The 16,347-nt window shown below is 43.1% G+C and overlaps 1 pseudogene; it reads right to left on the bottom strand.

The window, feature by feature from the left end:
• Positions 1 to 3,523: 3,523 nt before the first annotated feature.
• LOC121838811 lies at positions 3,524 to 15,829 on the bottom strand (annotated as a pseudogene).
• Positions 15,830 to 16,347: the final 518 nt, after the last annotated feature.

Genomic DNA, 16,347 nt, shown 5'->3' with positions numbered 1-16,347 from the left:
AGCTTTGCTATGGAGAGAACAAAGTTTTGAGAACTTCTCTCCTCCCAACCGACTCGCCATCTCAAGATGGTCAGTTAATTAAATTCTATGTGTAGGCTAAAGCTAGTCCTTGATCCAGTGGCGTGCCGTGGGGCTGGGCCTGCAGTGAGGTCCTACACAGTCCCACCCGAATTAATCCACCTCTTATTACCATCGTTATGATGCCATGGCTCTAGACACTATACATTTAGACAGAAACGCAGTATAACTAGGCATTGCGTCACCTTGAAATTGACATTTTTATTCATAGAATTGCAGGGGAAGAGTACAATACCTTTTATTGTGCAGCTCCCGTTGCCCTGCGCGCTTGTTCATTGAGCTGTAGATCCACTCGGGTGTCCCCAAAAGTTTTCAAAAGCACCATTGCTTGTAAGTGCCCAGCCGTGTCTCATTGCTGCCTTGGTTAGACAACTCAAGTTTGCAAAGCCAGTGTGGCTCCAAACACCAAATCGATCACTTGCAATAATAGGCATTCCCAGCAGTACAGTTTGCAGTGCTTCTCAGAGCCTGTGAGCCATTGATAGCGCTCATAGTTGGAACTTTAAAAGTGGCGAACGAACCCCTTTCCCTTTACAAGCATACCCATAACATGGAGACACCACTGCTTGGAAATATTAAGTGGTACTCAGTAAGGTGTTGTATAGGATTTGCCCCAAACATAACACTTTGTATTCAGAACAAAATGTTAATTGTATTGCATTTTTTGAAGTATTACTTTAGTGCCATAGTTGCAAAAAGGCTGCATGTTTTCAAATATTTGTATTCTGGTCTTTGAGATTGAATCTATGTTTGAAATTCACTGCTTGACTGAGGGCCCTGACAGATCAAATGTGGTTCAAATCAAGGGGTGTGAATACTTTAAGGCACTGTAACAATGTGCAAATAATTACACTTGTCTTTCATCTTTTACTGTAATTCACAGCCGATACAGATACTGCACCTATCAGCGTTTTGCCTGGTGACACTGGTTGGGTTAATGGCGGGAACCGGGTTATCGGGATTTTCCGCCCAACCCACTCTAAGGATGATGCTGGAGATGAGAAGCAGGTACAGGGAGTGGATGTTTAATTAACAACGGACATGGGACAGGACAGCGTCTGGACAGGAACACACAACAACATTAATGCTGATACAGGGATCTAATCAAAGAAACAGACAGATATAGGAGGGGCAATCAACAAATTAAAGGAGTCCAGGTGAGTCCAATGACGCACTGCTGTTCGTGATGGTGACCGGTGATGAAGCGCAGGTGTGCATAACGATAGTGACAGGTGTGCATAACGATAGTGACAGGTGTGCATAACGATAGTGACAGGTGTGCATAACGATAGTGACAGGTGTGCGAGTGCCAGAGAGGGAGAGCAGGAGCAGGCGTGACACCCACTCCCTTTTCGCGGGATAAATAATTGCGAGAAATGAGTAAATTATAATAAATTAGGTGAGGTGAAATGATATGCAATGTCTAAATCTGTCTTCACACAGCATTCTCTGCTCTGCTATGAGCGTTGATTAACTATGAACAATCAGAGAGGGGGCATAATAGTGTTGTTCTGGCACCATAACGTGAGTCTGACTGGGGAAGAGGGGTCTCCTCGAGGGACTAGAGTGTGTGTGTGTGAGGGTTGGGGGAATCCGAGGTCCATCAACCAGGCTAGACATTGGCCAATCAGAATACACCCATCCCTGCACAATTGGCACTCCTCTGAACAGTTACAACTATATGTGCATTCACATAGCAAGCCTTCTCTTCAGCTGGGCTGGACGTTGGAATGACTGCTTTTATTGTGTGTGTTGGTTGTGTAGGTGATTGTATGCAGGTCTGTGGGTGATTCTGGTGTGCATGAGCCCCTTACTACCCAGAGAGTGGACCACCTGGTTCTCTGTGTTGTTCAACCACATGATTTGCTTACACTTTACAACAAGTCTCATGAAGAGGCCATTATAAATGGTTTATTAATTAATTTGTTATAAATGTTTAGGATGTTTTGTTTAGAAGTGCTTCATTAATGCTAACAAATAATAAAATAATGATGTATTAATAGCATGTACACTTCATGAGTAATTATAAAATACTAACAATTATTTTTAACTGAATGATTTTTAGAGCTGATTCTGTTTTACCTACATGTGTAGGAAGAACAACAAACCAAATAAGTTCTTTAGCTTGGAGGACTGTGCTATTGTCACCCAAAGGTCATCAGATCCATTGACGAGCTGGAACAGTGTAGGGAGCATTATGAAAATCAACTGGGTCTGTGAGAACCAGACGCACAATCAACTGGGTCTGTGAGAACCAGACACACAATCAACTGGGTCTGTGAGAACCAGACACACAATCAACTGGGTCTGTGAGAACCAGACACACAATCAACTGGGTCTGAGAACCAGACACACAATCAACTGGGTCTGTGAGAACCAGACACACAATCAACTGGGTCTGTGAGAACCAGACATACAATCAACTGGGTCTGTGAGAACCAGACACACAATCAACTGGGTCTGTGAGAACCAGACACACAATCAACTGGGTTTGTAAGAACCAGACACACAGTCAACTGGGTCTGTGAGAACCAGACACACAATCAACTGGGTCTGTGAGAACCAGACACACATCCATGTTGAACACTAGTTGTAATGGTTATGGGTCCATGGTTAAAGAAGGGTTTGTAAGAACCAGACACACATCCATGTTGAACACTAGTTGTAATGGTTATGGGTCCATGGTTAAAGAAGGGTCAGTCTGGGATTGTCTAACTGACAGGGTGTCTGGTCACTTTGTTGTTTGTTTCCCAGACTGACCCTTTATGGAGGTTATCTGATGGAGTTGTGTTGGATATACATGTGGGGTTTTAAGCTGTTTTAGTTTTTATTTGTAATTGAACTGACAACATATCAGAAATTATTATGTAATCTAGTGCACTAAATATATAATAGAAGTTAGCAGGTGTTATATTAGTGGTGAAGAATACATGTACAACATTGTGTAATGTATTGTAGTGAATGTGGGGACTAGTCCCTCATCCAGCAACTGTCAACCCAACACCTTAGTCGTTACACCAAGAGATATGAAACCTTTGATGAGGTTGCTAGGTGTTGGGTTAAGGTCACTACAGTATAAACTCACTATAGACCAGGTTATAAGGTTGCTAGGTGTTGGGTTAAGGTCACTACAGTATAGACCAGGTTATGAGGTTGCTAGGTATTGGGTTAAGGTCACTACAGTATGAACTCACTATAGACCAGGTTATGAGGTTGCTAGGTGTTGGGTTAAGGTCACTACAGTATAAACTCAGTATAGACCAGGTTATGAGGTTGCTAGGTGTTGGGTTAAGGTCACTACAGTATAAACTCAGTATAGACCAGGTTATGAGGTTGATAGGTGTTGGGTTAAGGTCAGTATTAACCAGGTGGTGGGGACTGTCTGGTAATTAGTCAAATGTGACGTTATTGGTGTAGAAACAGTAAATGATCAGTAGGCTGGATGTATTATAAACATTATATTGTGAAGACATGTTTATTTAGTTAATAGCATTACACTGGACCAAACCTGTCTGGCTGTCTGTTGAATTACACTGGACCAAACCTGTCTGGCTGTCTGTTGAATTACACTGGACCAAACCTGTCTGGCTGTCTGTTGAATTACACTGGACCAAACCTGTCTGGGTGTCTGTTGAATTACACTGGACCAAACCTGTCTGGCTGTCTGTTGAATTACACTGGACCAAACCTGTCTGGCTGTCTGTTGGTTTACACTGGACCAAACCTGTTTGGCTGTCTGTTGAATTACACTGGACCAAACCTGTCTGGCTGTCTGTTGAATTACACTGGACCAAAACCTGTCTAGCTGTCTGTTGAATTACACTGGACCAAAACCTGTCTGGCTGTCTGTTGAATTACACTGGACCAAAACCTGTCTAGCTGTCTGTTGAATTACACTGGACCAAAACCTGTCTGGCTGTCTGTTGAATTACACTGGACCAAAACCTGTCTGGCTGTCTGTTGAATTACACTGGACCAAAACCTGTCTAGCTGTCTGTTGAATTACACTGGACCAAAACCTGTCTGGCTGTCTGTTGAATTACACTGGACCAAAACCTGTCTAGCTGTCTGTTGAATTACACTGGACCAAAACCTGTCTGGCTGTCTGTTGAATTACACTGGACCAAAACCTGTCTGGCTGTCTGTTGAATTACACTGGACCAAAACCTGTCTAGCTGTCTGTTGAATTACACTGGACCAAAACCTGTCTGGCTGTCTGTTGAATTACACTGGACCAAAACCTGTCTGGCTGTCTGTTGAATTACACTGGACCAAAACCTGTCTAGCTCTCTGTTGAACGTGTCTATGAATAAACATGGAACAGAACACTATAGTGTGATTTTCAGGAAGGATACTGGAATGTTAAGGTGAAACAGATTCTGGTTCTAGAACCTGGAGTGTATGAAGTTGAGTGTTCTGGAATGCTTTAGCCAGATGTTCTGGAGGAGTGTAATGTTGATTGTGACGTCATCACACCTTGACCACAGCCTTGCCGGTGTTGTCTCCCTGTAGCATGCCCATGAAGGCAGCAGGCATGTTGTTGAAACCAATGGTGATGTGTTCATTGCATCTCAGCTTGCCCTGAAGGATCAACACAAACATTTAATTCTCCTCCTCATCACCATCATCACCACTGTCATATTCCTCAACATCATCATCATGCTTACACAATGGTTTGACAACTGTTTCATGGATTCACATGACTCTATAAAACTACCTTCACAAGGAATCTTAACTGGATTGGTTTCTATTGTATCCTGAACGTCCTGAACACTGGTAACGGAACACTTTTTTACATGTTTTATTTTACCTTTATTTAACTAGGCAAGTAAGTTAAGAACAAATTCTTATTTACAATGACAGCCTAGGAACAGTGGGTTAACTGCCTTGTTCAGGGGCAGAACAACAGATTTGTACCAGTGTTCAGAACAATAGATTTGTACCTTGTCAGCTCGGGGATTCAATCTAGCAACCTTTCGGTTACTGGCCCAACACCCTAAACCACTAGACTAATTGCCGCCCCTGCCAACAGAACACTGGTAATAGAACACTTGTTATGGAACACTGGTAATGGAACACTGGTAATGGAACACTAGTAATAGAACACTGGTAATGGAACACTAGTAATAGAACACTGGTAATGGAACACTGCCAACAGAACACTGGTAATAGAACACTGGTAATAGAACACTGGTAATGGAACACTAGTAATAGAACACTGGTAATGGAACACTGCCAACAGAACACTGGTAATAGAACACTGGTAATAGAACACTGGTAATAGAACACTGGTAATAGAACACTGGTAATAGAACACTGGTAATGGAACACTGGTAATGGAACAATGGTAATAGAACACTAGTAATGGAACACTAGTAATGGAACACTGCCAATAGAACACTGGTAATAGAACAATGGTAATAGAACAATGGTAATAGAACACTGGTAATAGAACACTAGTAATGGAACACTGCCAATAGAACACTGGTAATATAACACTGGTAATGGAACAATGGTAATAGAACACTGGTAATAGAACACTGGTAATGGAACACTGGTAATATAACACTGGTAATGGAACACTGGTAATATAACACTGGTAATAGAACACTGGTAATAGAACACTGGTAATAGAACACTGGTAATAGAACACTGGTTATAGAACACTAGTAGTAGAACACTGGTAGTAGAACACTGGTAGTAGAACACTAGTAGTAGAACACTAATAATAGAACACTGGAAGGAGAACACTGCCAATAGAACACTGGTAATGGAACACTGGTAATAGAACACTAATAATAGAACACTGGTAATAGAACACTGGTAATGGTAATAGAACATTAGTAATAGAACACTGGTAATATAACACTAATAATAGAATCCTGGTAATAGAACACTAGTAGTAGAACCCTGCTAATAGAACACTAGTAATAGAACACCAGTAATAGAACACTTAGTAGAACACTAGTAGTAGAACACTGGTAGTAGAACACTAGTAGTAGAGTGCTGGTAGTAGAACCCTGGTAATAGAACACTGAAAATAGAACACTAGTAGTAGAACCCTGGTGATAGAATCCTGGTAACAGAACACTAGTAGTAGAACACTGGTAATAGAACACTGGTAATAGAACACTGGTATTAGAACAATAGTAATAGAATCCTGCTAGTAGAACCCTCTCTCTGTACCTCAGTCATCCAGGCCATCAGCCTCCTCAGTGACTGCTGGTGTTTGTGTTTCCAGCGAGCACACAGGAAGCCCTCCATCCTCAGCTGCTTGAAGATCATATGGGTGTGTACATACGGCCCTGAAATATAAACACATACAGTAGCCAAATATTAACATGTACAGATATACAGATCCAGTTACACAGATACAGTAAGATCATATGGGTGTGTACATATGGCCCAGAAATATAAATAAATAACTGTGGTGTGGACAGAAGACCTGTCTGTGGTGTGGACAGTAGACCTGTCTGTGGTGAGGACAGTAGACCTGTCTGTGGTGTGGACAGTAGACCTGTCTGTGGCGTGGACAGTAGACCTGTCTGTGGCGTGGACAGAAGACCTGTCTGTGGTGTGGACAGAAGACCTGTCTGTGGTGTGGACAGTATACCTGTCTGTGGTGTGGACAGTAGACCTGTCTGTGGCGTGGACAGTATACCTGTCTTTGGTGTGGACAGTATACCTGTCTGTGGTGTGGACAGTATACCTGTCTGTGGTGTGGACAGTATACCTGTCTGTGGTGTGGACAGTAGACCTGTCTGTAGTGTGGTCAGTATACCTGTCTGTGGTGTGGACAGTATACCTGTCTGTGGCGTGGACAGTAGACCTGGCTGTGGTGTGGACAGAAGACCTGCCTGTGGTGTGGATGGGATTCCTGTCTGTGGTGTGGACAGTATACCTGTCTGTGGTGTGGACAGTATACCTGTCTGTAGTGTGGACAGTATACTTGTCTGTGGTATGGACAGTATACCTGTCTGTGGTGTGGACAGTAGACCTGTCTGTGGTGTGGACAGTAGACCTGTCTGTGGTGTGGACAGTAGACCTGTCTGTGGTGTGGACAGTATACCTGTCTGTGGTGTGGTGTCGTTGTACATGGAGATGGACAGTACACCTGTCTGTGGTGTGCCAGTAGACCTGTCTGTGGTGTGGACAGTATACCTGTCTGTGGTGTGGTGTCGTTGTACATGGAGATGCTTCCACACACAGCTATTCTGCCATACTCTCTCATCTGAGGCATCACTACACTGGAGAACTTCCCCCCAACCTGGACGGAGAGAGAGAGATTAAGCTTTGATACACACACACACACACACACACGCATGTCCACACACACAAAGAGTGCGTGTGTGCGAGTGGTGCAGTGACCTCACGTTCTCAAAGTAGCAGTCGTATCCGTGTGGCGCGGCCTCCCTGAGTGATTCCTCCAGAGAGGTGGCAGTCTTGTAGTTGAAGACCTGGTCAAAACCCAGCTCCTTTAGATAGGACACCTTGGTATCTGTCCCCGCACAGCCCACCACTCTGCAGCCCTGAGAACGGACACACACACACATACACACACACAGTGTCACGACTTCTGCCAAAGTCGGTCCCTCTCCTTGTTCGGGTGGCGTTCGGCGGTCAACGTCACCGGTCTTCTAGCCACCACTGAGCCACATTTCATTTTCCATTTGTTTTGTCTTTGTTTTCTACACACCTGGTTTCTATTCCCCAATTACATGTTTATTATTTAACCTCTGCTCCAGCAGGTTTATCTCTCTGGACACCCCCAAAGCCAATTACTCCTTCAAGTTCTCTGCTGCCAATGACTGGAACGAACTACAAAAATCTCTGAAACTGGAAACACTTATCTCCCTCACTAGCTTGAAGCACCAGCTGTCAGAGCAGCTCACAGATTACTGCACCTGTACATAGCCCATCTATAATTTAGCCCAAACAACTACCTCATCCCCTACTATATTTATTTATTTTGCTCCTTTGCAACCCATTATTTCTATTTCTACTTTGCACATTCTTCCACTGCAAATCTACCATTCCAGCAGTGTTTTACTTGCTATATTGTATTTACTTTGCCACCATTGCCTTTTTTTTGCCTTTACCTCCCTTATCTCACCTAATTTGCTCACATTGTATATAGACTTATTTTCCTACTGTATTATTGACTGTATGTTTGTTTTACTCCATGTGTAACTCTGTGTTGTTGGATGTGTCGAACTGCTTTGCTTTATCTTGGCCAGGTAGCAATTGTAAATGAGAACTTGTTCTCAACTTGCCTACCTGATTCAATAAAGGTGAAAAACAAAATGAAATAAAAATGTTTGTTTGTGAGTTGTTGTTTATTGTATTACGATCCGTTATTGTGGGCTCAGTTTATTATGTTGTTTATTATGTTTATTATGTTGTATGAATATTATGAGTAAATATGTGTTTACCTCAATGCGCCTGACTCTCTACACCAGCTACACACAGACCTTATTACACACAGACTCACTATACATTATGAAAGTCACTGGTAACACACAGAGACACATGGAATGTAGAACACAACTTATCCTCATCTTCAGGAAGTAACTAACACTGTTGAGACGTTGTTGGGAACGCTCTGGGAACGTTGGGGGAATGTTGTACCTTGATCTTGGCGATCTGTCCCACCACTGAGCCCACGGCTCCTGCTGCAGCGTTCACCAGAAGAGTCTCCCCCTTCTTTATCTCACACACCTCCTCTAGTCCATACAGAGCTGTCAGACTAGAGAGATATCATCATCACCATCAGCACTATTATAACCACTACTGTATATCACACACCTCCTCTAGTCCATACAGAGCTGTCAGACTAGAGAGATATCATCATCACCATCAGCACTATTATAACCACTACTGTATATCACACACCTCCTCTAGTCCATACAGAGCTGTCAGACTAGAGAGATATCATCATCACCATCAGCACTATTATAACCACTGAACCACACAGGGCAGTCTGATATCTATCTATCTATCTATCTATCAATCAAGAGATCCATCCATCCTACCCAGGCATGCCGATGGCCCCCAGGGCCAGGGAGAGGGGATGTCCTGGGGCCAGTCGGGAAGCACAGGGGTCAGCTCTGCCCCATCACACACCCAGTGACTCCTCCATCCACAATCACTGACCACATGGCAGCCCACCGGGAAGCTGGGGTTATAGCTCTGGATCACCCTGGAGGGAGGGGGGGACAGGAGAGAGGTGAGTGTGTGTGTGTCAACATGACTGTCAGTCAGTCTGTAGTGTGTCAACATGAGTGTCAGTCAGTCTATAGTGTCAATATGAGTGTCAGTCAGTCTATAGTGTCAACATGACTGTCAGTCAGTCTATAGTGTCAACATGACTGTCAGTCAGTCTATAGTGTCAACATGACTGTCAGTCAGTCTATAGTGTCAACATGACTGTCAGTCAGTCTATAGTGTCAACATGTGTGTCAGTCAGTCTATAGTGTCAACATGAGTGTCAGTCAGTCTATAGTGTCAACATGACTGTCAGTCAGTCTAGTATGTGTTTGCATCCACATGCCCGCCTCCTCCCCCATAATGTACCCTTACTTGGCAACTTGTGATCCAATCATAACGTCTCCCTCCTTCATCATTGTCTGGCTGTAGGGTCTCATGTAAGGGTCCACACTGAGGAACACAGCCTCCAACAGCACCTGAACAGTGGTCTATTCATTAGTACACACTGTAGCGAAACATTTTGCAACTGAAAATATTTTGCTAAAAAAATGTATAATTTGTTAAGGGGTATATTCATTAGTGGACACCGTTTTGCAAAGAAAACACATGTTTTTTAACACAGACATCAAGTCATTTCACATGCCATGGAACAATGATGCAGTTTCCGGTAGGGCGCCAAGACAATTTTCCCCTCTGGGACATTAAGGGGCAATTCCGCCACTTTCAACTTCATATTCTTTATCTCCATTAACAATCCAGTGTCTACATGTGAAAACAGTGTGTTTCTGTGATCCGTGGTTAAAAAGAGAAGACGGTCCTCAAAAAGTATTCTCTGTGGCATCACAGGGTAGAATTAAAACAGTGATTTCTTGCTCCCCACATCACTGCAAATTTCAGCGTTAGAAAAACACTGTTTTTAAAAATGTTTTAACTTTTGATGAATGGAAAATGAAAGAGACTCTAGGAGCTCAGATGCAAAAATGTAATTACCAACATTTCGACAGCAAAGCTGTCTTCATCAGGGTATAATCACAAACACTGCAGGATGACTTGTTTATATAGTGTCAAAAGACACAGGTGTCTGTAATCATGGCCAAGAGTGGCCTAATATCAATGGTTAATTCTAGTCACTTTCTATACTTTGCCGAAATTACACAAGAATGTTAAAAGACCTCCAGGGCGCCCTATTGTAGAGGGCATTGATGCAGTAACAGTCCCTATTGTAGAGGGCATTGACGCAGTAACAGTCCCTATTGTAGAGGGCATTGATGCAGTAACAGCCCCTATTGTAGAGGGCATTGACGCAGTAACAGTCCCTATTGTAGAGGGCATTGATGCAGTAACAGCCCCTATTGTAGAGGGCATTGATGCAGTAACAGTCCCTATTGTAGAGGGCATTGATGCAGTAACAGCCCTATTGTAGAGGGCATTGATGCAGTAACAGCCCCTATTGTAGCAGGGCATTGATGCAGTAACAGCCCCTATTGTAGAGGGCATTGATGCAGTAACAGCCCCTATTGTAGAGGGCATTGATGCAGTAACAGCCCCTATTGTAGAGGGCATTGATGCAGTAACAGCCCCTATTGTAGAGGGCATTGATGCAGTAACAGCCCCTATTGTAGAGGGCATTGATGCAGTAACAGCCCCTATTGTAGAGGGCATTGATGCAGTAACAGCCCTATTGTAGAGGGCATTGATGCAGTAACAGCCCCTATTGTAGAGGGCATTGATGCAGTAACAGCCCCTATTGTAGAGGGCATTGATGCAGTAACAGCCCCTATTGTAGTGGGCATTGATGCAGTAACAGCATTGATGCAGTAACAGCTATTGTAGAGGGCATTGATGCAGTAACAGCCCCTATTGTAGAGGGCATTGATGCAGTAACAGCCCCTATTGTAGAGGGCATTGATGCAGTAACAGCCCCTATTGTAGTGGGCATTGATGCAGTAACAGCTCCTATTGTAGTGGGCATTGATGCAGTAACAGCTCCTATTGTAGTAGGGCATTGATGCAGTAACAGCTCCTATTGTAGAGGGCATTGATGCAGTAACAGCCCTATTGTAGAGGGCATTGATGCAGTAACAGCCCCTATTGTAGAGGGCATTGATGCAGTAACAGCCCCTATTGTAGAGGGCATTGATGCAGTAACAGCCCCTATTGTAGAGGGCATTGATGCAGTAACAGCCCCTATTGTAGAGGGCATTGATGCAGTAACAGCCCCTATTGTAGAGGGCATTGATGCAGTAACAGCCCCTATTGTAGAGGGCATTGATGCAGTAACAGCCCCTGAGAGGGCATTGATGCAGTAACAGCCCCTATTGTAGTGGGCATTGATGCAGTAACGGCTCCTATTGTAGAGGGCATTGATGCAGTAACAGTCCCTATTGTAGAGGGCATTGATGCAGTAACAGCCCCTATTGTAGAGGGCATTGATGCAGTAACAGCTCCTATTGTAGTGGGCATTGATGCAGTAACAGCTCCTATTGTAGAGGGCATTGATGCAGTAACAGCCCCTATTGTAGAGGGCATTGATGCAGTAACAGCCCCTATTGTAGAGGGCATTGATGCAGTAACAGCCCCTATTGTAGAGGGCATTGATGCAGTAACAACCCCTATTGTAGAGGGCATTGATGCAGTAACAGCTCCTATTGTAGAGGGCATTGATGCAGTAACAGCTCCTATTGTAGTGGGCATTGATGCAGTAACAGCCCCTATTGTAGAGGGCATTGATGCAGCAACGGCTCCTATTGTAGAGGGCATTGATGCAGTAACAGTCCCTATTGTTAACTTTTTTATTAGGGCATTGATGCAGTAACTCAGCCCCTCCTTGTAAAGGGCATATGATGAACAGCTCCCCTCCTTTGTAACAGCAGTATGATCTCTATTGTAAAGGAGGTATGATCATTGATGCAGTAACAGCTCCTCCTTGTAAAGGGCATTGATGCACCAGCAGTAACTCTATCATTGAATCCTTGATCCTCTCCCTGATTGTAGTTACTTTTGGGCATTGATGCAGTAACATTTTCTTCTGGCCCTCTACCTTCCAGTGCCTGTATAACATTGGGCATTGATGCAGTAACAGTTCCTATTGTCAGATCTGGCATTGATTTATTTATTCAGTAACAGCCATGGAGAAACAGTATATTTTCAATCCTCTCAAAATTTTCTTGCCTCACATCATTATTTGTAAACTATATTAATGATATTTTTGTTCTATGGAGGAGTAGCAAAACAGCTCCAGGCGTTCCATGCTTTTCTTAACTGATCTGCAGCAATATACACGTCAAATCAGTTTTCTTGATCAGTTGTGTGAAGATAATGTTCTATACACTGATCTTTACAGGAAACCTACTGATCCTAACAGTTTGTGAGGGCTTGACAGTACCCACTTCCCTTGAAAAATAGTGCCCTACAGCCAATTCTGTCCAATCAAAAGAATTTGCAAAAACAATCAGATTTCTGCAGAAATATGGCTGAGACGCAAAGAAAGTTCAAAGACCCTTGCTCCCTTCGGTCTCAACGTAGACTTTGATCTGAAGCCATTCTTGTGATTATTGTGACTTTGCCATTGTAATTGTTTGTAAGCTTGTGTAGTCTAAAATGAATATATGATCGTATGCTATCCATTTGTTGTTTGTATGTTGTTGTTTGTGTGCCATTTTAATATTTGAAAATTAACCAATGATATTAGGCCACTCTTGGCCATGATTACAGACACCTGTGTCTTTTGACACTATATAAACGAGTCATCCTGCAGTGTTTGTGATGATACCCCTATTAAGACAGCTTGGCTATTGAAACATTGGTAATTACATTTTTGCATCTGAGCTCCTAGAGTGTGCGGCTCTCTTTTATTTTCAAGTTTTCTACTCCGCTAGCCAGCACCTCTAGCCAGCACCTCTAGCCAGCACCTCTAGCCAGCACCTCTAGCCAGCACCTCTAGCCAGCACCTCTAGCCAGCACCGCTAACCAGCACCTCTAGCCAGCACCTCTAGCCAGCACCTCTAGCCAGCACCGTTAGCCAGCACCTCGCCTAAATAGGTGTGCGTTTCTTTTTCTTCTAGATTAACTTTTGATGATGTCATTGAGTAGAACTTTTTAAAGTTATATTTTTTTCTACAAAACATAGAAATGCAACATTTCCACATATGTAGTAGACACCGTTATTGTGCTGCATATGATGAAGATACGGTTGGAAAATGGTGGAATTGCCCTTCAAAGTTTATCCTATCCTATCCTCACCTGTCCATTCTTGGGCTGCGGCAGCGTCTCCTCCCTCAGATGGAAGTCACTAGCCTTGGGGAAACCCTGGAAGTGCTGGCGTAACGTCCAGGCCTTGGACACAACCATGGTGCTCTGCTCCTCTGGTCAAAAACAGTAGATCTGTAGAGACTGGCTGGAGGGAAGAGGAGGAGACAGAGGTCTGAGTGTATGAGAGAGACAGAGGTATGAGTGTATGAGAGAGACAGAGGTCTGAGTGTATGAGAGACAGAGGGAGATCTAGAACATGTGTTGTGTGTCTTGGGTTGAAATCACAGCGTAAATATTTGCATTCCTTTGTGCATATGCTAATAAATCCTATCACAGCCATGTTTACTCAGGGCAGGTCATGAAAACTATTGTTTAGCTATGTTTACTCAGGGCAGGTCATGAAAACGACTTTGTCCCAATGTTTTCTCAGGGCAGGTCATGAAAACTATTGTTTAGCCATGTTTACTCAATGGCAGGTCATGAAAACTATTGTTATGACATAAAAACAGATTAAGCTACTTTGGGTTGGGAGCAAAATACATTTTCATTCACTACTGCAAGATAATGGACAATAAAGTATTATTACTGTAATTCCAATGATTCTACCTGAATATGCTGATTACTGCAGCATAAAACTCAAGGGCGCGACTTTGGTTTTAGAAGTGGGGGCATAATAATACATATATTATAAACAGCCTACCCGACCGCTCGGAGATGTCCGCATGGTCCTAAAGCACACTTTTGCCTCATTTTGTATTACATTTCCAATTATAAAACTGGGGTGGAAAAAATGGAAATATCTGCATGCCCCCATCTGTCCGCAGTGAAAGTTGCACCCCTGATAAAACAGAAGTATGTCCAGCTATCCTAGTCTGCACACTCTACATTTTATTTTCTGGCTGAACCTTTAGTTAACTAGGCAAGTCAGTTAAGAACAAATTCTTATTTACAATGATGTTGCTACCCCGGACAACGCTGGGCCGATTGTGCGGCGCCCTATGGGGCTCCCAATCACGGCCTGATGTGATACAGCCTGGATTTGAACCAGAGACTGTACTGATATGCAGTGCCTTAGACCGCTGCACCACTCGGCAGCCCATGTACATTGAGTACATTCCTCACCTAGCTATATTTCACTGTGTAAAGCTGATTAAATATTGTCATCTATGTTTTCCATTAAAGTATTTGGTAATTGAATGGAATAGATCTAAGCATTGCCACTGTGGATTTCAGACAGCTTCATTTCAGCTACTTTGCAACAGTGTTGCTATGGGTTACTTTATAGGTGGCTGTAACGACTTTGATCTCGAATGTCCACTTCATACAGAGAAATGACACCTCGGCAATGAACTAAAGCAGCCGTTCAGAATTAAATATAGTTGTGATGAATGGGCTTTTATGGAATGCAATATATGCACGTGTTCAGACAAGACAACTCAACCCAAGGCTGGTCCCAGATCTGTTTGTATGCCAACTGTAGCCAACATGCAATATATTCCTATTCCTATAGTCGTTGTTTGTGGTTGAAGTTGAATTCTTGGTTTGAAACAGACGACCGAGCTACTCTATGCTAGCCTTTACGCTTAATGTTAAACTGATCATTATGTGTTGTTAATTCAACGTTTCTCAGGCGTCAACATGCGGAATAGATCTACTTCAGCAGCAACAACAAAAAGGCGAGGAGCAGAAGAACCCGCCCGTAAACTACATGCGTGCTGGCAAGCATCTCATCCAAGCAGCCAGATAACGGAATGGGACTAGTCCTACTTTTCGCTAAATCGAATCCTCACTCGTACGACATCCGTTAGTAAACGCGTAATTACGCCACCGCGAAATCGACTGAATGAGTGTAGGCCAACGTCTCATAAACGCGGAACTTGTAAATTCGATAAACATTTGTACTAGACAAACACTGAATATAAACATTTGTACTAGACAAACACTGAATATTAGGGTAGAAAGTGTGGATATGTCTGTTTACTTTACCGTTTGGTCCGTGCTTGCGCGTCTGCTGTTTCAGTTCAGGCTCGCCCAAGTCTGCTGGAGAAAGTTGGCTTGTCGGTGGATCTCAGGATTGGGTATAGTAACCGATCTGTTGCAGTGTCCGGAAGGGAACTGTGGGCTTTGTTACTGGCATTGGAGTTATAACGTTGCCTAACCTTTCACCCTAATATTTCATCACCGACCGAAAAAGCAGAATCATTGAACAGTGCGATGACAGAAGTTGTAGCCTAATGCTACGTTCATAACCAAGTGGAAAGGTTGTATTTGCCATGTACGACTGGGAAAAAACATCCTCTTTGAACGTCCCCTCCAACTGGTAATTACTAGAGGAAAACACGTTTATCATCCCTGAGCTCAGACTTCTCCCACATGCTGACCTTTGTCGTCATCTACTAAGAAAATTACTTCCAGAACAGCATTTTCTGCAGTTAAGTGCAACAAAACCTTATTTATAAAAAGTAATCTATTAATATGGTTTTGTAACATTATAATTTGTTTTCAAGCATGATGTCCATGGTTGATGCAGCTTGTTGGCTTTTAGCCAGTTGCAGTTTCTCAAAGAGTTCAAAGCATGTGAATGCATCAACTGGAATTATGACTTCACAACTGGTACTTACCACTTTCCATGAATGCAGCATTACTCCGTCAATTTATGCTGCATTCATAACCAAGTGGGAGGTGGTTATTACTAGAGGTGTGCCAAGTAGTCGAACAAGCAAGTATGGTGAAGGAAATGAGCAATTCTCTTGATACGATTATGATCCGAGTCTTTCTTTATTATCCGTGATCGGAAACGCATCTTTCTCT

Source organism: Oncorhynchus tshawytscha, unplaced genomic scaffold (assembly GCF_018296145.1).
Source record: "Oncorhynchus tshawytscha isolate Ot180627B unplaced genomic scaffold, Otsh_v2.0 Un_contig_16162_pilon_pilon, whole genome shotgun sequence".
NCBI lineage: Eukaryota > Metazoa > Chordata > Actinopteri > Salmoniformes > Salmonidae > Oncorhynchus > Oncorhynchus tshawytscha.
This window is presented reverse-complemented; position numbering and strand designations above follow the sequence as displayed.